At 39.8% G+C, this 24,712-nt stretch overlaps 2 protein-coding genes across 6 annotated transcripts in view; one reads left to right on the forward strand and one right to left on the reverse strand.

Moving 5' to 3' along the window:
* Window positions 1–2,465, reverse strand: part of RALB (RAS like proto-oncogene B) — a 44,625-nt gene extending 42,160 nt beyond the window's left edge. The window contains exons 1-2 of one of the 3 annotated variants that reach the window (XM_050711749.1): window positions 2,384–2,465; window positions 2,026–2,178 (exon numbers count right to left, since the gene is read on the reverse strand). The gene's annotated coding sequence lies outside the window, so the exon portion shown is untranslated. Of the gene's footprint in view, window positions 1–2,025; window positions 2,188–2,383 lie in introns of those variants that run through there. The other 2 variants (XM_035536927.2, XM_035536928.2) reach the window with 2 other exon arrangements.
* LOC118243142 (F-box only protein 42-like) overlaps window positions 1–24,712 on the forward strand; it is a 33,730-nt gene that overhangs the window by 1,182 nt on the left and 7,836 nt on the right. For 2 of the 3 annotated variants that reach the window (XM_035536932.2, XM_035536931.2), the window contains exon 1: window positions 16,639–16,774. The exons of the other annotated variant lie outside the window; for it this stretch is intronic. The gene's annotated coding sequence lies outside the window, so the exon portion shown is untranslated. Of the gene's footprint in view, window positions 1–16,638; window positions 16,775–24,712 lie in introns of those variants that run through there. 3 annotated transcript variants of the gene reach the window in all.

Consider the following 24,712-nt stretch of genomic DNA (forward strand, 5'->3'; position numbering starts at 1 on the left):
TGAGTATATTTTTAAAGTTCAGGATTACCGTATGCAGACACTATCTGAAGCTATATCTGAAAAGGAAAAACTAAAAAAGTCCTAAGCATGAAAAACTTTTGCAAATATTTCAGCTGCTTATGTGAAATAAAACATGATAATCTAACACAGAATTGAGAACAAGTATTTTAATAATTTAAGGAGTTTGCTCAACTTTAGAGTTGTCGGGTTTGATGATTAAAATACAGAGCAAGGAACCAGAAGACATAACCTCTATTTTCAGCGTTAGCACTGACTCACTGTGTGATATTAAGTAAGTCACTTAATTTAACTGTCTCACTCTCCATCTCACCTGTAAAATGAGGGAACCTACCTCACAAGTTCTAAGTGAGATTAATTAATTAAATGTTTGCTACACACCTAAAAGTTCTTGGATGTAAGGTGGTGGAAAATTTATTATTAAACACATATATAAACAGGATACAAGTGCAGAGCTGGGTGGTTTCTATAAAGGAAACTCATTTCTCTTTCATCTCTGAATTTTTTAAGCATGACAACAAAATAATTAACTACAGGAAAAACTGTGGGTGAAGCCCTTGAAAAGAGTTTATAAATTGAACATAAAAAAGCATAGCCACAAACTAGACACTGACTAAACTATAACTAAGAAAAAAAATATGATTCCTTCTTCAATAGGGCCCAAAATTAAAGACAAAGGCGACTTTTTCTCTTATGATCCAGAAGTAAATTTACATCTAATGACAGTGAAAGGCAGCAGATTTAAATGTGGAGAAAGGAAATGTTTCTTAAAGAAAAGACATTGTTATTGAACTCATTGCCACACAACATCGTTGGAATGAAGATCTCAGTGAATTCAAGAAACAAACTTTTATATGGAAATGTGAATATCCATTGTGATATTTTACAAAATGAAAGAGTTAAAAAACACCTGTGTTGCAGAGCACAAGTTAACTGTTGGCTGATATGCGTTAAAAGAATCTGCTGAGAAGCTCTTTGAACAGCTGAAAACCCTGGGTTTACCTGCAGCTGTGCCAGAGCACCGAGCACAGGTCACTGGGGAGACAAAACTCTGGAGCCGGCGGGCTCCATATATATATATATATATATAATATATAATATTATATATATATATATATATAATATATAATATTATATATTATATATTATATATATAATATTATATATATATAAAATATATATATATTATATATATATTATATATATAAATATATATATTATATATAAATATAATATATAATATATAATATATATATATAAATATATATTTGATATAGCTAATAAGTTTCTACCCAGTTAGCATTGCAGAGACATCCAGACAAAACCTTAGGCCCTCCCCCAAGAATGGCAGGACCTTTCCATTTAGCTCTTCTTTCCATCTGCATTACAGAGCTAAAAGACCAAGATGGAGAAGTAACAACAGCAGCAAGGGTTATGCAGTTATATTAAAAGGAAACAATGACTCACTGTTAATATGTTTACTTGGCCTGTATGCTTCAGGATGAGTGAATATTAGTATAGAAATCTAGTTCTTTTATTCTCTTTTTATTTAGCTTATTACTAGCTAGTACTACTGCCTTGGTTAAGTCAAATAAGACTAAGAACAAACAAGAGGTGCTTGTCACCCAGCATTACCACAATGCCACGTGCTCACTCCGAGCTGCTTGTGTATACATTTTAGCAGCTGTTTTTTCCTGTCTGTCCACAGCGAATGGGTAGGTTGCCTCACAGAGTACGTGCGCCTTGTCCTTTTCCTGCACCCAGCCCGTATCTGTAACCCTCTCTCTGCAGCCTGAGAGCCTTCCCCATTGCTGCTATCCCTCTTCTCACCCCAGCTGGGCCAGGGAGCTCCTTTTTCTTCTCACCTCAGTGACAGAAAACGAAAGCAAGTTCTCCTTTCACGTGTATTTCTGTCCCTGGCTCCACACACATAAATACATAGGTGATCTTTCTTCAGTGCCACATTACAAGCTAGAGAGATCATCTGCTTTCTTAGCTGATACTCACTGTGCTTAAGGAGGGCGTTCGTCCTAGAGCAGCAGTTTCTCAGGGAGCGTGAATCAGGCGGGCAGGCAGAGGATGGCAGGGGCAGCTCCGCTCCCGTTTCCAGACCAATTCACCCGGTGACTGTGGCTGGACTCCTCCTAGTGCCTCACGGAGCTGCAAGAAAAGGGAAGGGCTCAGGATATGATATCATGCGCTCGTTCTGAAAACAAGGAAACTGTTGTAGATGATTGAAAAAGTAACAGCTTCAAAATTCCTCAATGGCCAATAACAGAGAATTACTTTCCTGCTTCGCCTTCCCAACCCTCTTCAAAAACCGTTTCAGTAAATAAAAGTGACAAATTTAGGAAACAATATTTACCTTATGACTAGGAATAGCCAAAGAGATGTGCTAGAGCTGAGCCACCTCAGAGCACTGTTGTGTTCCCTGTCGCGGTCTGTTGTCTGTGCGTGCGCCACATCTCAAGCTCTGACCTTGCTGCCCAGAAAGATACGTTCCGGCAAACACACATTGCCAGCTCCCTGCAGCCACAGCTGGGTTTGCATAAGCAGCAAGGACTCCCAATCATCCACTCCTTGGCAATACCCAGACCTGTTTATTGCCCTTTCCAGTGAAAGTAATATCGTCTAAAGCACCTAAGTGACTTAGGAATCCAATTAATATTTCCTAAAGCAACGTAAGCAAACAGGCTTGTAAATCTCCTGGAAAGTCAATGTGATTTTGTGCAGATTTGCTAGGGTAAGTTTTACTCGCTTGATCTCTTTCTACTTGCAAACCTACTTTAGAAATAATAATCCATTTGCAGGGCTATATTATTATAAATTTATTCCACAGACCATCATTTATGGCCTTTAGAAAAGGAATTAGTAAACACTTGAAGCAAAGCAGATGTCTGAACTCAACACAATTGTTCCTAACCTGAATTTATCTTTGAAGTATGCTGTTTCTGTTTCATATCTGAAGAAGCACCTGCATGCCTAAAAGCTTATCTACTTTTTTTCCAACTTTATCAATTGGACTAATAAAGGAGTCACTTATTTTTCTCTCCAGTTGCCAAGCTATTTTTATTTCTGTTGTAATCTCATAAAACACTATCAGAAGAAAATTTGCTACAGCCTTCGAGCACACAACATTTTTACGTTGTTTGGAATTGCTAAGTACTCTGCTATGGCATTGTGCTTGCCTTTCAGATTTCTTTTTCTGTGTTAAGAAGTTCCCATGATTTTTTTCATGTAATTCATCCCAGATTCAGCATTAAGACCACCCATGAGTGATATATTGTAATTTACTGTCATATTCAAGCTCCTGTATTGGCCTTTGGCTTAACGGCTTGGGTTTGGGGGAACCTTGTCATATTAAAGCAGTTTAATGATTTGGTATTTTGTGTTTCAGTACTTGTCAGACAAATCCTTCTACTGTGCTGTGCAACAGGGTGTTGCTCTTTCAGCTCTATTGTTTGAACAGAAATATTTTGCTGCCGGATTTCTTGTTCTGTTTGTGCGCTTTGTTAGTGGACTTTCAATTTCAGGAACTCGTTCTGTCTAGGAGCATAGTGGAAGAAGAATACTTTGTAATATTCATAATATTTATTAAACAGATGATAGTATTATCAATGCTTGTTTATCCAGTAGTGATGTGTTGCCTAAATAAACCTTTTAAAAGCAGTAGCAGTGAAATAAACAGGAACACAGAACCATTTTCTTCATAAAGACTCCAGGGGCTTTTCTAATTGCTGGTATCTCTGATTCAAGGATTAATCGTCTTTAGTTGTTCCGTGTAGTGAAGGACATTGGAAATTGCACGGACATAAGAAATTGTGAGGTTGAGGAGTGTGACTTAAAATCACTAATACATTTAATTTTATAGAGTTTGAGAAGTCCCCTCTCAAAAGCTGGGATACAGTTTACATTACATTTCTGCAGGAAACAAAACAGGTGGTAGCTTGGAATATTCCAGCCGAGGATATTCACAAGACAACACACAGTAGTAACAAAGCCTTGAGTCCAGGCAGATGAAGCAAGCCTGAAGTAACCACAGGCATGTTGATACTGATTCTCTTCTTGGTTCTCCACTGATTTTAACATTTATCTGACTTCATCCTGAATTACTTCAGTGCAAGCGAGATGAAAAGCAGACCAGTTCTGCATGGCTCTGGTTTGTTTTGTGGTATTCCTTTTTTTCTCTTGCCAGAAGACCATCTTTCTTAGATTCTTGCTTCCTCTCCCTATTTTCCTTCAATTTAGAATTACTGAATCATTAAATAATTTTGATTAGAAGGAACCTCTGGAGATCATCTGGTCCTTTCCCCGCTTGAAACAGGGCTAACTTCAAAGTTAGGTCAGGCAGCACAGGGCCATGTCCAGTCTGGGTGTGAATCTCTCCAAGGGTGGAAATTCCAGTTGCACAGGGCATCCCCTTTGAGGGTTCAGCCACCCTCACTCTGAAGTCCATATGGAGGGTAACTCATGTTACTCTGTGCATGTATAAGGCTGTGGATGCTCCCCCACATTAGCATAAGGTACCTGATAGCGAACCTGGATGGAGAAGTAGCTTGGGAAGGACATGGGAGGAAACTACAATGTGTGGAAATGAAAATGGGGAAATGGGGAAAAAAAAAAAACAACAGCAACAAGGTTTTACTTTTACAGAAAGCAGGAGGAGAGAAAGTGTTGTCTAGAATGAAAAGGGATCATGGCAGGAAGAAAACAAAGGCACATTTCACAGGGCAGGGAAGGTTGTGTGTGGAAGGATAACTTGGGTGATCGGAAGGCAGCAGGACCATAACTAAACTGGTCGCCACCTCCAGATTTGGGTACCTGTCACATCCCTAAATAAATTTCCAACAGTGTTTCATAGCTAAAAATACCTTGACAGTTCTGGCATGAAGTTGATTACAGGTGCTTGCAGATCATTTTGCTTACTTAGGTTGCCTGTGCAATTTCAGTGGGATAGTACACTTCATGTTTAAGATATTGCAGACATTTTGGTCTTCTGCTGTGTTCTGTTCCAGAGAAGTTGGCCTTTTGGTAGCAAGTGGTACAGGTCCTGCAGCATACAAGCACAGACACACCTGATGTTTGTACTGGGGTTATGTCTATAGACAACTTCAGTTTAGATCACAATTAATCCTCTCAGAGGTCTCTTGACTGAAAGGTGCTTTATAAACATATGCTAAGATTGATCCTCATGACATATGTTGAGATTGTTTCTCATGACAACGCCAAGGAGTCAGAGCAGTCATGAGAAATTTTAGTTGAGCACTATGATGTATAAATCATTTTCCAACACTAATAAAAAGGAAAAACAGAAATTGAAGAATTACTTTTCCTTTGCTGATTACTTCATTGCTCGGGAAAAATTCAGTGTGACTGTTAAAATTGCTTTCAGGTGCCCAAGAACAACACTAGCTGCAACTGCCTTTTGCAGCAGCATTAAGCAAAGAGGAATATGGATACATGAAAAGAGGGAAAAAGTCTTTAAGACGGGTGGGATGAGTTTGTGTTCCTAAGAACTAAAGTCTAGGTGATTAAGAATGCAAAATCATTATTAGTGATGTAAACATGTTAACTGATGAATCCTCACAATACTGTTTTGAAGCAGGGAAGGCTTATGCCTTGTTTTGACAGACAGAGAAACACGGACAGAAAAGGCTAAGTTCTTACCAGGATCCTTGCCAGCTTCTTTCAAAGTAATTTCCAAGGAAGATCTTCCCCTGCAGAAATCTGGTAGCTACAGACATCTCTCCAACTTTGCCTCTGGTACTGCAGGAAAACAGAGAGGGTCATAGTTGTTAATGCTATTGGCCTGGCCTTTTTTGGAGTTTGGACTGGATTATAATCTGAGCAGAGAACAAGCAGAAACAACCTTTTCTATATGATGACTCAACTTGCCAGGGGAGGATTAGTCAAAGGAAATTTGTGTCTGTCTGTACTAGTTAGAAATATGTACCCATCAATGTGTAAGTCAAAGCAATGCAAACTCAAAGCTGTGTAGGGCAGCAGGAGTGGAAACCGGAGTTGAGCAGTCATAGCGTTTTTGCTGTTGGCACTCCAACATCAACAGAAGTAAAAGGAGAGGAATCCCAGGCTGATTTCCAGCATTGTAAGAGACCTTAGGCCTGAAGGATACCAGGTATTGAATCTCACCTCTCCCATTTGCCGTTTTCACTCACAGGCTGTGCAAGGCATACTCCAAACTGTCCCCAACATACACTCTCTTTTTCCTTAATCTTGGGTCAGTACAGGATTGCTGATTTTTCCTAGAACTTTTCACAAAGGAAATCCGGGCTAAATCTTATGTAACTTTAGATTCATTTTATACTGTCCTATTAATTAGCAAAGTGGTTGGGTGGTAACCAGAACCTCACAGTAGCAAAAGTAAGTGAAAATTTAAGAAGTAGTTACCTTCCCATTCAATAAATATTCATGAAAATGCTTTTTCTTCACTCTGGTAATTGACCCCACTTGCATCAGGTACTTCACAGGCCTACTTCAGCTTTGCCATTGCTTCTTAGAAGTGTCTGGAATAGAAAGACTTGATTACTTGTCGGCTAAAATAAATTTAGTTAAATTTTCCCTAATACTGATAAATGTAGCCTGAATGTTGTCAGCAATAGGGTCTGGGTATATCTGTGTTCACACAGCATTTGGAAGAGGCCCAAACAGCAAAATTTTCTGGAAGCTCTCTTCATTGGAACTTCTCTGTACAACAAAGTATTGTTGGAAAAAAAAATGGAGACAAGTGGGACCTCAGCAGTGTAACTGTGTGCATTCTAGTGTGCCTAGAACTTCAGGAGTTTAAAACTATGAATTCTATCATGATAATAAAGGTTGCTAACAACTCTGTCTGGAGAAGTGCCTTCATTAATCTTTATAATGCAGGGGCTATCATATACTCCATATGTTCACTACTTGTTAATCCTAGGAGGTTTACAAAGTCCCTGCTTCCAGTGTGCCTTGATGAACCAAATAAACTTTGCAAATTCAACCCCACACAACATCAGCCTAAAACACTGGACCCAACCTCTGGGTCCCAAGCTCCTAACACAATCTTAACAGTGTTTAGATAACTACTCCTATATAATTTTAAAGACGCATAGGTGGACTGAGAATCCATCAGCATAGGATGTGGGCCTGGAACTGGTGAATCAGAATGGGAGAACCCCCTGCTTGCTTATTCGTGGTTTTCTCAGTTTTACCAAGGCCTACAAGTTTCTAGGTTGGCCCGTTCAGAGTGAAAAGGGAAGACAAAAGCCAAAACCAAAACCACTTGTGGAGCAAAGGATTTTCTTTATCACCAACCTTAAAAAAAACCTCTCAAGTTACACATCTTTGCAAAATAGCAAGTCATTTGTCTTTTCTCAATCTGATCGCACTCCTGTGGCTTCCAAGTTTTATCAGCATCTCAGGTGAGATAGAATGCCTCCTGTTGCTCTCTCCAGATTATTTGTCTTAATATTTGGCAATGATTTGCTCTCATCTATGGAGAAGCCTCCCTCTTTATACATAGACTGCTTCCTTTTGTCATTTACTCCAGCCAAAATACTCCAACTCCTTCTGTGTAAATTAAATTAGTCATTTTGTGGGGCTGGGGTAGGAGTGAGAGACATTCGGAGATAACAGCCTTTGACTGCTAGGTGTTGAGAACATTAGTTGTTCCAGGAAAGGTCAAGAACTGTCCCTGGACTGTGCTGTATAACAGTTGACATATAGTGTAGTATAATAATATAATAGTTGACTGACATGGTTGAGGTCAATCTGGACTTTCAGTACTCAATACAAAATACAGAATGGCAAACCTAATATAAACAGGCTCACAATACAAAAAGAGCTTACAATTTGATGTAGATATTCTTGCTTCTATGATATGCATCTCATCTTTTGTAACAAAAGCTATAGGGATACCTAATAGTTATTGGTTAGGATAAGAAGAAAGGAGGGAGAGAAAAACATGATTCAGACTGGGTTACTTGCTAAAGAAAATAATTATTTAAATATTAAAATAAAAAAAAGCATTGTACAGAAAGGGAAGTTCTCCATTTAACTGCTCTTTGCAGTTATTTTTAGTCATTGTAAGTTATCAGGTATCACTTGGTCTAATTAATTGCATCCTGAATTACCATGCATAAAATATGTGTGTTCACTTGGGGAAAAAAGAACAAAGAAGAAAAAATACATAAAGGCTGTGTTCTGGGATTTGTCTCTGTTTATTATCCATCCCTCCTGTACCCCAGCTTCTCCTAATGAATTAAAATACTAAGTCCTCCTGAAAATAGGTAGTAAACACATTTTAACCTATGTAAGCTTCAGTCTGATCACTTTTTCACAAGCAGAGAGAAACACAAGACTAAAATTCATCACAGATTATCCTAGTGTAAGCTGAAGTCATTTCATATATTCAAACTGCACTTCAACCACTTGGAAGGCCTTCAATAGTTACTGAATTGTCTGCTTTGCACAACAATGCACCTTTTTGAGCTTATCATCTTCATTTGCTATATTCCATTGAGCCACTAGATGTCCCTCGTTCCTACATAAAGCTGGAGAAATGAGAAAATCATAATTAACCAGAGAGACTAAGTTGGAACTCAAGCTGTGTAGAAGCATTCACAGCATGTAGGATTTTCCTGTAATTAACACTGGTTCTTTAATAAACTCTGAGCATGCATGGGAATTCCAAACACCGATGTGCCAAACACACAACCCTATCTGTGTTTGGACAAAGTGCGTATATGCCAAATACAAAAATGGGGTGAGGCTGAAGAGAACAGATGAAGATGACTTTGAGCGAAACAGGCTACAACCCCCTGGATCACAAATTAAACTAGGTCATTCAATTCCCGACTATTCATTGACAAAAGCATTTTCCATATCCATGTGCTATTACAGCCTTTTCTTGCTGTTTGTAAAGTAAAATGGCATAGTCTTGGCAGTTAGACTAGATCTTATTTAATCAAAGAATGCATTTGACTGTAGCCTAGTTGGGGTATGGGTGGGCCACACCACTGTGTCCTTTTAGATAGTAACAGACCAGCTGGGGAATGGTCGCTTCAGTATCAGACTGTGAGTGTTGGGCAGTGCATAATGGACACGATAACAATAATGACACTTGCCACTGGTGATGTATCAAAGCAAAGTCAATCTCTGCTCTGAAGGAGACAAAAGTAAATAGTATCAGGAAGCTGCTTGTAACTGCCCACAAGCTGTACAACTCCCTTTCCCCTTCCTGCACTCTATCAGCCTTAAGCAAGTTTCCTCTGTGCACACAGGCCTGACCCCATGAGTTAATTTGTACCATCAGCACTTTGGGATACCCCGCCACAGAAAGTGCTGCATCTCTAAATTCATTCTGAATACTCTTCCTCCGATTAGGACTCACTTCCTTAGTAGTTTAATTTCATGGACTGGAAGAGAAAGGTCACACTTCAGACAAAAACTGAAGAAAACCTACCTCCCGACTAGTTTTGCTTTTCAGTCATGCAAGTGGTGGCAAATTACATCTGTAGAAGAAATAGGGCTCTTGTGGCCAAAAGAATTGCCATTTTGCCTCACCAAAATGTTTGTGGCAGAAGGTCACAGCATTTCTTTTCCCAGTTCTCTTTGACATTGTGCCTGAAAAACAAGGCTGCTGCCATTTTTCAGTCAGGATACGGAGGGGCCTGCCATCTTGTGCTACCAGTTTCCTAATGACTGGGTGATACAGATTGTCACTGACAATTAAATATCAGATCATGGCACATGCCCTCAGCATTAGTTATGCTTTTAATGTCTGAGGATTTCAGAGTGAACCTAAGCATCTAAGTGCCTTTACGAGTCTTGGTTCACTTCTTAAAGATGAAGGGGGAAATTGTACAGTTCTCAATGACGTTTGTTTGTCCAAGGCATTATCAAAGCACAAAGAGCTGAAAATGTAAGAACTAACTCCTACACAAAATACTTATGGTCTTCTTTACTTGAGGCCTTTGAACTTATTATTAACTTGTTATTATTATGAACTTATTATTAACTTGTATTTCCCCTCACCTATCCTCAGTTTGACTCCACTGGAGCGAGCAGTTGTTGAAGGCCCAGTGTATACAACGCACCAGCCATTTCTGACTCTGCAACCACTGCATTGCCTGCAGCTGCTCGGATGAGAGTTACGACAATCTAGTGATTAATATACTGCATATTGGTGACCAGCTTGCCCTAGGCCATCTACCAGTGATATTAGAGTCAAATCCAAAGCCCTGTGACCATCAGTGTGAGATTTTAACACCGTTTTGAGTGGGACTCATATCAGATTGTTATTCCCAATGATAAAAGATAAAACCATTACCAGACTAATAATCTTACAGTCCCAAACAATCCTTGGTGCTCTTTCTAGTGCTTAATAGCTCTGCTCTTACCAGTTATTTAACTTAGTCTGAAGCTAAATGTTGTTGTTGTTTTGTTTGTTTGTTTTGGTAGACTAATATGTACATTAAACAGAATCTTCTTTCCCCTCTTTACTCTCATTGCTGGCCATCTTTTTAATAAGAAACTGGGAACTCAGAAATTGAGAGAACACACTGACCTATTGAACTGATTTCACTCTTCGGCATAGCTGACAGGAAAACGGCTGCCTTAGCTCAGGGTTCCAGGAAGGGAAAACCAGATGTTTTTTGGCTGCATTTAACAGATGTTATTCCAGTTTGCAACAACATTTTAAGATGCAGATCCCAAGAGTATATGCATTTCCAAGGTACTGGAAGAATGAAAAAGTGGAAATTTCTTGCAAGGCCTAAAAAGTAGTGCCAAGCAACCCTTTTTTTCTTTCTTTCCTTTCCTTTTTTTTTTTTTTTTTCCCCCCCAAATGAACTTCTCCAGCTTTAGCACTCCTGTGGTTGATACATACACCAGCACATGCAGTGGTGCCTACATGCATTAGATAACCAAATTGGGTAGATAAGCACTGCCACAGACTTAGCATGTTACCTTAGGCAAATCACTTGATTTCTCTGGATCTCAGTCCTTCACTTGTGCTACCTGGAGCTTGTAAGCTCCATGACAGAGTGTCTCTCTCAACTACCAGAATCTACAATATCGAGTGCAAAGAAACCATAAATTGCCCTGGGTTATTAAAACATAAAACAGATTTAAAAAAAAAAAAAAGTTAACTACCAGCTACTCAATAGATGGAAACAGCATATAAAAGAAAGGGGGCGAGGCATGAGTTCTTTATGGGGTAATTGCAGATCATCCCATCAACTGTGGATGCTGCAAGTCCCAGAATAAAGTTGAGGGATGGAAGGGCAGAAGTGTGGGAAGACAAGAGTTTCCAGCCTGTTCTCTGAACAGATTCAGGTTGAGTTGTTCAACCAAAAAAGCCAATCCTTAATTTAGAGCATTTTCCCAGAGTAACCAGATTATGCTAGGGCCATGATGACCTCTGGAATAAGACAAAACTAGGGAGGATAGGAAAGGTATCCTTGAACATACTTACGCTGAACCGGCCAGGTTTGCCTCTGAGTACATTTAGCACAGGTACAGGAGCTCTCCTACCAAGCACCACAGAATTAGTGTGGTATTATTCTCATGCTACAAATAGAGATTTAAATTGACAGCATATGTGTGATAACCAAAAATATAAGTTAAAGATCCCAAGTCTGTGGAACTGTGCATTTCCCAAGAATAAACCTTAGACCCTATTTACATGATTGCCTTCTTCCAGTTATGTGAAGTAAATCACAAGAGCTGGCTGTGATAAAACACTCTGAGCACTTCCTTCCCTGGCTGAAACCAGATATATACTTACCAACCCCAAAATAGAAAATGGTTCAACTTATGTTAAATCCTAGCTTTTTCATTGGTTTTAGAGAAGGCGAAGATGTAGAAGGTGACCTCGCTGAAACAGTTCTTGACTTACCAGATATTCCTGATATTCAGAGTACTGTACAGATTCAGGTTTGGGAGAAGTGAAGCTTATTACAGGACCAACAGAAAAGAAGCAGAACAAATTTCATTAAGATATTTCCCTGATGTTCAAATGTATTTACAGAAATTTCCTGGTATTCTCCCATACCCTTCATTGATACATGACACATGTACAGGAAAAGTTAAGCCAAATATGTTATCTTTATCAAAGAGTTCTTGTGGACATGATTCAATTTCACCAGAGATCTGAGATAATCACAACTTGTAAATTTAGTCCAAAATTGATTTCTTTTCAGAAAACTAGATTTTTTGGGAAAAAACAAACAAACAAACAAAAAAACACTTTCACAGAATTATGTAAAAATAATAGAGCCATTTTCCAACTATTTCAAAATAAAAGTCTAATATTTAGGATTCATACCATTCTTCAAACATTTTGAACATAAAGATGAGACACTTTAAAACAAAGTCTTCAAATGTTGACTTTTGAAATGAAGATAGCTTCTTGTTTTGCAGCCAGCCATAAAATAATTTTCTTGTATCTTTGTAGAATGGTATGTATGATATAGCAGGTTTAAGAGTAAAAAACACTGGCAGGTAAAAGCATAAGGGTTGATTATTAGAATTTAGTGTAGTCTGTAACAACACAGAAGAACTGAAGCTGGATGCCCTTGGTCTTTCATGACCACAGCCTCTATGCCTTAAGTTTCATAAATTGTTCAAAACTTTATTGATAGAATTAATAGCCAAAGTACTGCTTCTCAACATCTGTTTCGTATTCTTCTCCCAGTTACACTGGTGCAACTCTAAATTAAACTGAATGCCTTATATGAAGTCACTCCAAATTTATGATGGTATACAGGAGAGTGAACTCAGTTCTTTGACTTTAAAAGATGTCTGTATTTGCAGCCAAATAAAATCACAAATGCTTACATACTCTATGGCACAAGAGTGCCATCCAGCGGATGTTCCTAAGTGTGGATTCGTGGGAGAAATCCCCACAGAGTTGACTAGTAAGTGGCGTGGGTTATACCTACTAATCTGATAGCTGCACATCCAAACTACCAGCTAACTATTGCTGGACTGAAATGAGCACTTCTATTAAAAATTAGTAATTTGAAGTAGATGGTTGCTTGCCTGAATGTAGGAATGTGCTGAAGACAGAGGTTCCTGGGCTGGCTAGGCTCAGAGGCACTACCATCATCTCAACACACACTGCACTGCAGCTAATAAACTCTGCTCCTTTTCAGCCCTTTCTGATAGCACGGCGTTACCCAGTTCTGACCAGTGCTAATCTGAGTATCCTTGTACTGAGCTTCACCACCCACTGTAGTATGTCCTGTGCAGGGTCACAAATGAGAGTGATCAAGCTTTGAAGCTGGGTTCAGGTGAACACTTCTGTATGCAGACATCAGTGTGACTACTGATATCTCTGATCTGCAAGGAACGGGCCCTGAACTCCTCCACCTCCTGGATAAATGCTTTACCCACTGCAGTATATCACAAAAACATCTTTTTAGAAGGAATGGGTTCAGTTGCATTTGTGAAGACTCAGCCCCACTGGCATACGTTAGAGGGGTTTGAAGATTACCTCTTGAACTGAGCCACTCTGGGGACATGCGTGGAGTAACACATAGGTTTTAGCTCCTGTCTGAGATATGAGTGCGTGCCAAGCTGCTCAGCTCTGTTGAACGGATACAGATCTGGGCACTTGCAGAGAAGCTCTCTGTAGCCGAGTAGCTTACCTAAAAAAACGTAAGGTGGCTTGGGAATTCAGGCATGATGCAAGGTCAGACGCAGCTCGCTGGGGTTTTTCACCATCTCTGTTTTAGATTTAGGAGCTCAAATTCTGACCTGAGCCCTTAGTTTTTGGACTTGGCCTGTAGCCAATAAAATAAATTCTGGTTAAAAAAATAAGAATGTATTTCATGCCGATTTTACTGATCTACCTTATTCCCTGTCTCACCCACCCCCCCATCTGTAATGTTTCCCTTTGTAGTTAACTGTATCTCTTGCAATGCAGATGCATATGAAAGATTATGAATGATTCATGGATTTGTTTGGCCTGATTGCCCACAGATTAAATCATTTTGTACAATGCTCCTGTTAGCGTTCTACATTCATCTAAACAGAAATTAAATTATCTGGGGATCTGAGGTAACCATTGCAGATAATACTTGCAAGACAGAGAGCTCATCCCAACAAGCAGCCATGTCTGCAATGGTCTCCTCAAGAGATGTAGAAACAGGAGGAAGGATACTTTCATTTCTGGGTATAGTTCCCCTTTGATGCATCTCTTGCACTAATATTTGAGATCAGTTACCAAAGACTCAACTTGCTCCCATAGGCAATACAGCAATTGAATTTCTCCCTTTAAACTCTGCAAGAGACCAGTGGGCTGTATATAAAGAACTTGATCATTTACCATGATTTCTATGGTCTTCCAATTCTGAGGACATTTTACTCTGTTTAAGAATGATCAGGTATGCACTAAAATAGTAAAAAAATGAACTATTTTACCTAGAAGTGGCTTAGATCAAGTAGTCACATTCAAAATTATCTGAAATATTAAGGAGTGTGCAAAAGAAATTCTGCACAAATATTTGTCATAGAAGAATAAACACTTGAATGCTAACAATGAGATTCACTCTTTAGGACTAAGATTAATGTAATTTTACCTGTGATTTTAGCATGGTACAATTGCTTTGAGACTGTGAGAGACCAGTAAATCAGCTCTCTGTAGGTTTTGTAGTGATCCTCATATTATAGATATGTAGAAAAATGAAACAAACTGCCATTTATGTTTCTTAGTTCCACAATAGCTGGAAGAAGAAGAAAAAAGAAAAAAAGAAAAAAAGCCCACCCACACAACTCAGACATTTTCAAATAGATCCGATCCTTTTCTGCTAATTAAACCCATGCCCACAATTCAAAATTCAAGAAAAACACATCAAGTCCCCCGTTTCAAAACAAAGCAGAACCTAAAGGCTTATGACCAGAAACAGATATTATTTGGTGTCATTGGGACTATGACCAGCTTCCTTGCATTTGTCCTGTAACAAATGCCCTCTTTTCAGGTGAGCCACCCTCTCCCAGATAAGATTTTATTGCCGGCTCCTGTATGCTTTATCTGTTTGGAATGCAAGTGCCCTGACATTGCAACAGGCTGCTGTGGGCAGTTGCAGTGACAGGATTAACGCTGCCCTGTTTTTCAAGCAAAGCATTGGAGCAAAGGTGGAACACACAGAAAATTAGTTTCCATTTTCTGAAGATTTTTTTAAGGCTTACCATTTAGGAAATAACAACATTGATGGGGGGAATACTAAATTTAAGGGTGAGGCCAAGCGAAGCCCCGATACTTTCCAGGTCAATAAGACTACTGTAGAAAGAAAAAGGGCAGCTGGCACAACAGCACCCGTCCAGGGCACTCACAGACCTCAAAGGATGAGCTGAAGCAAAGTAACAGAGCTGCTCGTGTTCTGCAGCAACCGAGCAGACACGTAAGGATCTGCCACCTTCTGTTGCTAGTGAGGACGATATAATGACGGAAATAATTAGTTAATCTTTCGTTTAAATAAAGCATTGGGGAAAAATGCTAAAAATAAACACTGATTCATTCCTTGTCAAGGAAGTTTCTCCTGTCAATTATCACATTGTTACTGCTGTTTTTAATCTAGTCAGATGGTGAGATTGGCAAATCCCTTCTGCAGGGGCTTCTGGGTGTTATTTTGTAGAGAATCTTGCTTGAAGGACTGATTACTGCTTTTATGGGAGCCAGTGGGAGTTTGGCCACAGTCCTTCACGCATGTTAATTTGAGGGACTTCCAAATGTTAGCTAATGATCTCAGACTTCTTTTTATGAAAGATGTGTGGGTTTGTTTTGGGGTTTGTTTTTTTGTTTTGTTTTGTTTTTAATCCCTAGCAGGAGGCAATTAAGAGGCTCTGGGGAAAGTTCTGTACTGAGGCTCTGGTCCGGCCTCTCAACAACTCCAGAAAAACTAGCATGAAAAATCAGAAGCATACATTACCACCATACTGGCACATACTGTAAATTTTAATTGAAGATGCTCATATTATTCATCTAGCCCAGGCCACGTGCTTTGCATTGCTCTGGGCTGGGTGTATTTATTGGCCTCCACTTATAACTTGAAAAAACAATTACACGTGTAATTTTTTTTTCCAGGCACAATACTAATGAAGAAGCAGTAGCCTCGCCCCAAAGCAGGAAAACACGTCAATGTAGAAAATAGAGGCACATGTGGGCGGGGGAGTTTCAATCCTGATTGTTTTGTGAAGCCTCACGTAGCTGTAAAGGAGAAACAGAGAGCAAAATAAATAAAATAAAGAAGAAACCATGGAAGCTGCAGCAGACGTGCAGGACGCCAAGGACACAAGCCCAAGCAAGCAGCGGGACCGCGGCTCCGCGGAAAGCTTGCAAAGAGGATCTGGGGCTAAACGCTGACTTAAAAGGGCTTGGAAGCGCTTACAAAAACAAGCAACCGCTTCTCAATCCCCCTTCCCACCAAAAAATAATATAAATAGACCCAAAAACTCTGTTCCCGGCTGTGCTGGGGCCAGCCACCAGGCGCCGTGCCCTCCTGGTGACAGGCAGGGACGGGGCACGGCACAGCCCCCAGCGACCCCCCAGAGATGGCGGCCGCCGGCCCCCGGCCCGCACCCCCGGGCCGCGCAGGCCCGTGCAGGGCCGCGCCTCCCGCCCGCCTCCCGGCTGCGGCTCCCGGCCCGGCTGGAGACGAGGGGGTGCCCCGGGGGCTGCGGGCAGAGCCGGGGGCTGGCGGGAGGGAGCCGCTCCCCGGCCAAGGCGGCCGCTCCCCTTCCTCGCTGCGCGGAGGCCGCGGTGAGTAGCGCTGCCCCGGGGCTGCGGGCAGGGCGGGCCGGGCCCCGGCGGTGCGGGAAGGGCGAGGGAAGCTCGGGGGGCTGCGGGCCGGCTCCCCCCACGGCCCTTTTCCACCCTCAAAAAACATAAAGCGGCAAAAACGGCAAGCGAAAGACAAAGAAATGCAAGCATCCAAAGCCCAAGCCAAAGCGGGTCTGGCTTGGGATGAATGCTGGACCACGGTAGCTGGGAGTGAGGAGTTCTCAGAAAGGCAGGCTCCGGTCAAAAATGGGCCCTGTCATTCCGAGTCTGAATATGAAAACAGCTTGCAAAACATTTTTTCAGGCTTCTAACAAAAGAGTTTGGTCCTTCTTTTACCCTGGTATCTAGGCTACATTGTGCAGGCTCATGCGTATCACTGGTTTTATTCACATGAGTAATTCCATTTGAATTTGGACTGACAACGTGAGTGTGTAAAGTTACTCATATGCTTTCTGTCTTCTTTATATATTGAAATTATGTGGGTTTGTATTTTTTCCATTTGCTGGTGCAGCCCAGTAGCTGTTGGCATTAAGGTTATTGTGAGGCAGCACAGTCATTACCCTTTGCCTGCCTGAAACCATTTATTTTTCACTGACAGACTGAAATCTAACTATTCCTCTGAATGCAATCTATTCCAGCTATGCAATCGTATCATCTGTCTTTATGCAGCCATCGCTCACCTGAGTGTTTAAATTTATTTTCCCTATAAAGTATCCTTTTTGTACTGACAGGCTTTCCAGTTGTGCCATCTGATTCTTTTTCACAAAGAAGTCATGAAGTCTTTCATGACTTTTCCCATACTGTATCATCTAAATTCGTTCTGATTCAGACATGATATCTGGATGTTTTAAGATTTGCCAGCTGGAACATCTTATTATTCTCATTGCCAAATGCCCTCTCTTTTCTCTTTTTTTCAGGTTACAGCTTCTGCTATTCTCACAGCCTTGTGCATCTTCTCTACCCCTTTCTCCATGCTTGTCTGAGGGCAAAATATCTTTGGGACAGGAAAAGCACATTGTCTGTCTTCCACAAAGTATGGTATTCAGTTGTGAATGTTGCTGAGTGTTATATTAGGGTTTCTTTTCCTCAGTTAGGGAATATAGACAATAGGCAAGTAAAATTCAGTGCAGAAATTTTAGTAATAAAGTTGACAGCTTTTCATTGCTACAGTCAGCTGTAACATATATACCACAATACTCTAATTCATGCCTGAGGAGAGTAGGCACACTGGGCAGCCACTGTCAACCACATTCTCCCTAACTTAGAAAATTTTGTGATTTAGTGCAAAGTAGAGCCTCCTGTAGGAAGTACAGTATTTAGAAGCTGCTTGAATGGCAGTCTGTGAGCTGTCAAAAAGATGTATTCAGTCACACCTAAGTGCATACAGATGTATTACCTGGAATTTCCTGGGCATCTACCTGCTCTGTCTTGAAGAAATCCAACCAGTAAGTTTCGTAAAGCTCTTGTGAAATCCCACAATTCCAGGAACATCGAAAACTCCTCTTTCTGAGGGATGGGGGTGATGACCCATGTACTGGAACGACCTATTTCCAGTGGTAAGAATACAGATTGCCTACAAGGAGAGGGTAGAAGGCCAAATACATATTAGACTGCCCTGTGAACATGGTGGGAGTTTCTCATTTCTGTCAGCTTAAAGTGTGAGAACCAGGAACTGTATTATCTCCCTCTGCCATATTTAGAATGAGAAAAATTACCTGTTTGTATCAGCTGACATCCAAAGGACCGTCTTGCTGTCATGGCACTTTAAATCACAACATCTATCCCAGTTACCTGGTAAGACCAAGGGAGAATGAGCTCTTGCCATGCCTATGCTTGGATTTGACAACACGACCTTAAATAACATTTGAAAAGCAGATAAGATTTCTGAAATAAATATTCCCTTAAGGTCTAAAAACAAATGAAACCCATATGTACTCACATTCATTATCAGCATAAACTTTTGATCAGGTGTGGCAGGTGCACTGGATTTATCTGTGCTTAATGTGTTAGAGTTTTGCTACCTACAGATGCCTATTTCAGGAAGCTCTTTCCCAGAAACTTAAGTCAAAATTGCGTTGCAGTCAAATTGTTATTTGCAGTTTTGGGAAATCAGAATAAACAGATTACCTGGGGAGATCTACTATATAGCCAAAACTATACGTTCTATTTTTTATTTATATAAAAAACAGATTTTAATTTATCACAGAAAATAAACCATGAAAGTAAGGTAGTATAGATATACTTATTTTTTGTCTGCACCATAAGACTTATTTCAATAGAGTGAAAAAGGTGATTTCCTGATTCATATGCTATAGGTGTATAGAAAGATGTAGCAATCCCAGAAACATTTTAGTGTACTGAATTTATTTTTTTCCAGAAGCCACCCCCTCATCTATTTCCCAAATACTGTAGAAATATTTACAGTATTACACCAAACCAAGTTGTATTTGTTTACTTAAAAATAGGAAATATATCTAGCACATAGAAAATACAGCTGGATATATTTATACTTCTCTATTAATACATTGTTAGATTAATTACTATTTAAGAACTTAGTTCGTAATAGGGAGTAGTGCTACACACTAATGAGCATAACAGATTTCTTCTGGAAAAATACAGAAAGAGATCAATAATGTCAATTTGCAAAAGAAAACAAAATCTGCAGTTCTGAAATCAGAGCTTGAACATTAACATGATCTGAATAAGAAGCATGATACCTTACCTGCAGCGTTCCGGGAGCGGGCAGGCAGCTGTTAACAAGGACAGATTATCAACACCCTCATCTGCTGTGCAGTAAAGGAGCCAATGCAGGACTCTACGTTCCAGAAGTGGTGGTTACATACATAAGTTTGCAGTATATAGAAACTGTAATTACACGCGACCGTTTTGGAATAGTTGCCTCCTTTGAAATACATCTTCACTACAGAAAGCATTCAGAAGCACTGAAAAATAACAATGATAATGCTTAACTTGTAAACTTCATTGTAAAAATTCAAGTAAGAGCTACTTAACATAAAAGCCCTTCAGATTTTTAACATAAAAACCTTTCAGATTTTCTCTAAATTTTCAGTAGGTTCACTTTCAGCTTTATAAAGACAAAAGGGGTGTTAGTGCTTTACCTGAAAGTACCTGGCACTTCTCTGAACCCTTAAATCAGAGGGGAGCTGTGTCCCCTGCTATGATTTTTGTGCTGTTTTCCAAATCCTCTCTGTCTGTCAGCCTCCCCCTGTAAGAAGAAACAACAGTTTCCATCTCCTTCCCTTTGTCTTGGCTACTTCAGTCATAAGCTCAGTCATGCAGTAACCGTGTCTTTACAACATGTAGCAAAGCAAGGCCCTTATTTCAATTCTGAATTCTAATTAATACGGAAATATTACTGATATTCTACATTCCCAGAGCCATCCTGGACCTGTGGAAATTCTGAAGTTCTGAAGCTGGGCATCTCTGAAAATTAGTTTCTGTATTAATAAATAAATAAATAATGGAGACAAAATGACTTGAATTTAAAGTAACAAAATAGCAAACCGTGACATAATAAAATTTATCACACACGTTAAGGCAATAGAATTAAATCTGATATACTGAAAAAAAAATGCTGCCATCTAAGCTATACAAAACAAAGAAAAGTGTTTCTGTTCTTAAAAGTAGACTTTCACAACTGCCTTACAAGATTTTCGTCAAAGATTTCTCCTTATTCATGCTGTCCTGTTGGAACAACTGTTAAATAAAACCATGACAAAAGCAAGGTTTTAGATGATCAGTAGAACTAGGAAGACCTGTAATTATTTTTGAAGAGCACTAAAACATCAAATTACCAAAGAAGAAAATAAAATACTCTTCCCACATAAAGGTTCAGAGAACTGGGTTATTATGAAAAAAAAAAATCCCCAAATGAGTGATTTCTTATCTCATTGTATTTCAAAACTCTTGATCCTCTTAAATCTGAAACTTTTCAGAGTATATTGAAAACAGATGGAAATGAATCAGGGGACCCGGATAGGAAAAAAGCTTTAATGAGCATGTATTTAAGTAATACTTAAAATAAATAAATCATTTGTCTGAGAAACCACATCTAATAGAAATATAAATAATTATATAATGAACATATAAACTACATTTCCTGAAGTAATTTCTGTCTTTCTACATTTCCTGAATTATTTTTATTATGAAACAGTAATGTGGCGCCATTAATTGATAAGTACTCTGTGCTATAGTTACCACGCTAATTGCAGCTCTTTAGGGCCTCGTCTCCCAGCTCCCTAAACTGTTGAACAATTGGGATTGATTGCACGGCGGTTATTTTTAGTGTGAAACAGCAGAAGAGTTTGGAGAGCCGCAGCCATTTCTTGTGCGTTACAGCTGGTTTGGAGAAAGTTGGATAAAAACGTTCTGAGTTGACTTTTTTTTTTTTTTTTTTTAAATTCTTCTGACGTTAGAGAGCTTTCTATTGGATAATTAATTTACCAAGTTGAAGCTGAGGACACTGATGCTTTACACAGAGAACATTTTTCAGCAGCATCAGAAGAACAGTGGTTTTCTTTGGAAACAGGACTGGTAAGGTAGGCAGTAAGTGAACAAAGGCAATCTAGGAGTTGAGTTTATAATTTGAAATACCAGTGATGAAAGGCAAGATTTGGGATTGTTAACTTCTAAGTGCATCATCCAAACTCTGAATTGAAGCAATTTGTTAACTGATCTGTTTTAGTGATTGTAGGTCTGCCTCCAGGAATGCCTGATGCACAAGGGTCAGTGGATGCTCGGAGGTGCGACCAGGAGACCCCCATTCACTTAACTCCAGCCAGGCCTTCTGTTACCCTGCCTGCCTTATGCAGAGTTCAGCTGGGGTAGACAAACTAGTGGATGGGATTTTGTTGCTAATCTACGGTATGAAATCAGGACTTATCTCCTTCTGTGAATGCTTATATAATAGGAGACAAGGTTTGTGTAGGAAGAATAACAACCAGAAATATGTAGGAAGAGGAATAACTAGTTTCATAGCTGGGAAAAACAAAACTCAAGGATACAAGCCCATTTTACCATTGTTAAGTAATAATAGCAGAGACCTATCATCTTTTTTTCACATTAAATTATATCAATAGCAGTGGTAATACCTTAAAGCTCTTGCAGAGCACTGCATCAGCAAATTTGAAGTGTTCTACTAATGAGGTGTCTTTGTCCCCGTATTTCTCTGTAGATGTAGCTGAAAAATAGGTGAATTGGCTAAGGTTATACCGGCAGAGTTAAAGAGAGAATCTGTATTTCATGACTTCAGCCTTTTCCCTTTTCAATGGCATGCCATAAAGTATTGCAAACTTAGACATGTATAATGCGTCATTGCTTCATAGCTGCTAATTCTCCTGGAAAAAAAGAGAGACATACACCTTTGTAAATGCTGCCAATCTTGTATTCTTTAAGACAAAATATTAAAAAAAAAACACCCTTCAGTTTCGTACACTAATTCCTTTCAATGGCAGTTTGCATAAAGTGGATGAATACAATTTGAATAGCTAGTCTTAACAGAACATGCCAGAAGAGATTCTCTCACACGTTTTTGTCACTGAATCTATTCTAGTCTTACAAGTGATAAATCTTAGAGATAAATTGTATGATACACTAAATGACATTAGATACGTGCACTTCATAATAACATGCTCTAGTTATTTTCAGTAGCTTTTTTTTTACTGTAATCTTTTTTTTTCCCCCCTCTAATTATGTGCATCTCTGCCTGGACTTCCCTGTAAACATCTGAAGCTACAGGATGCAGCAGGGATTCATGCTGTAAACAGCTCCTGGGCTCTTGTCCTTTCATTACTGACCATGGGAATAAATAGCAATAAGTACAAATTTCAGATACAGTGAAAATACAGGCATAGCTTTTGCAAGTAGATATTTACTATCGGAAGCTTCTTATTGTAGCAAGCTATTGCATTGTGGCCATTGTGATTTCAGGAATCAAAGCAACAGTTAATCTGTTCGTATTTTATAAAGATTGTGGCCTAAACTTCTTGCACATTCATCTGAGAGAGGTCAGTAATATCAGAGGGATACTGGGCTGCAGTTCACGTGGTAATTTTAGGACAGTAGCAGTGGTGATGCCCCATAAAATGGAAGGCCCTGGGATAACAGGCATGCTCCAAAATGCGCTTCATAGTACCTGTGGTACTGCCTGAAGCCAGCTGGGCTTTCTGTCACAAGCTCAGCACAAGCCTGATGGAGTCAATCCTATTTTAAAGAGGGAGCTCAGTAGGTGTCTGCATTTTTCCACCAGCATAGGAGGCTACTGGTGTAAGGGGACCACTGGGAGCCTCCTTGTTCATCATGGTAGAGGGAGGGGAAAAAAAACAATGAAGGCTCGTGAATTTGCCCAGAACAATTTTCAAAAACTTCAAAACAAGCTTTCAAAAACAAAAACGTTGCTTGAAATGCATCGGTGAAACAAGATGTAGGATTTGGGGAGGAAAACAATAATAAAGGCTTATTATAGAAACGCACAGAAAAATGATTATAAGAAAGGTTATGGTGTTGGCCGGTATTACTCAGCATGTTTCTGGACATACGTGTAAAACTGATTTTAGAAGCCTCGCTTACAGTCTCATTTTTAGTCAACTAACATCTTTAACATCTTCGCATGGAAGTGAACGTCAGCCTTTCAGAAGATGCCAACTTCTGACAGAGATCTAGATACTCTGTAGTTTCTCCCTGTACATACCCCCTTATCCTGTAATCCTGGGTGAACAGCACTTACCTTGACCTTCACTGGCCCACAGATGGCCAAGTGCAGTATTGCACAATGAAGGCGCAGTTACACTGACTTAAGTCACACTGTGGCAAGGCACACGGTTAACGTAACCACACACACAGATATGAGGAAGAGGCCTTCCTGTCTCCTAACCTGGCCGTTGCTGTACTTTCTAAGTAACTTCTGGCTTTAAGAAGTTCAAATGACCATTTGCAGGAAACAAACCTTACCTGGGTGTGGTTTCTGATCAGACAAGCATTACTGCTTTTATGCAATTTCCTTGTGAGTTAACCTGGGAAACCGAAACTGTTGATATGCTCTCGGCACACACACTTGCTGAAGACCCCAATGCACTGAGCTGGACAAATCGCCCTAGTGCCTGCCTGCACTGTTGCTTGTGACATGAAATTACCAGGCTTTGTAAAAGCTTTGCTCCTCTCCTCCCATTTCTGAAGAGACGGAGGGAAAATTTCCCTTGACGCTGCCTTGTTCAGGAAGGCTGTGGACAGCAGAGGTAATGAAATTTCTCTGTGGATGAAAAACGATCTATGGCAGTATATCTCGGGCAAATTTGGTATGGCTGTCTTTTTTTAACTAGAAATAATCGGGCTAAGTAGCTATAGGTTTATTGCATTTACCTTGGAAATAGTCTCAAACCAAAAGAATGGATTTGCTAGACATTCATTACGTTGAGCTTAGAATTGATCCACAGGGGTGCTGTGCGCAGGGTGTGCCCATACCGACGGACTGGGATCCATCAATTTCCAATCCTAGATCCTAAATAGGAATCTGGCTTTCACTGAAAGAGTTTTAGAATTAGGAGTCCTTGTCACCTCATTTCGTGACGTTTGTCACCTCAGACATATTACCAAAGCAAATCCCGTAATTTGGCTTAACACTGAATATAATCTATTTTAAAACACTGGCCATGATATATGTTGAAGAGGATGAGAGATGAATGTTGTTCCTGGTGCTTGTCTCTTCACAGAACATAGTGACATCTTGTGGCAAATGAAGGGATAGTGTCTCTTTTTTCCAGGTGCATCCTAATTTCAACTGATTCAGGGATGAAAGTCTAAATAAATTCTGGACAAGTGCTAATGAATTACTTTCGTTTGTATATTTTCTCTTTCCCAATTTTGTTTCAAGCACAGCTTACCTGAAACTCATAGTGAAAA

The sequence above is a fragment of the Cygnus atratus genome, chromosome 6, assembly GCF_013377495.2.
Source record: "Cygnus atratus isolate AKBS03 ecotype Queensland, Australia chromosome 6, CAtr_DNAZoo_HiC_assembly, whole genome shotgun sequence".
NCBI classification, from domain to species: Eukaryota; Metazoa; Chordata; class Aves; order Anseriformes; family Anatidae; genus Cygnus; species Cygnus atratus.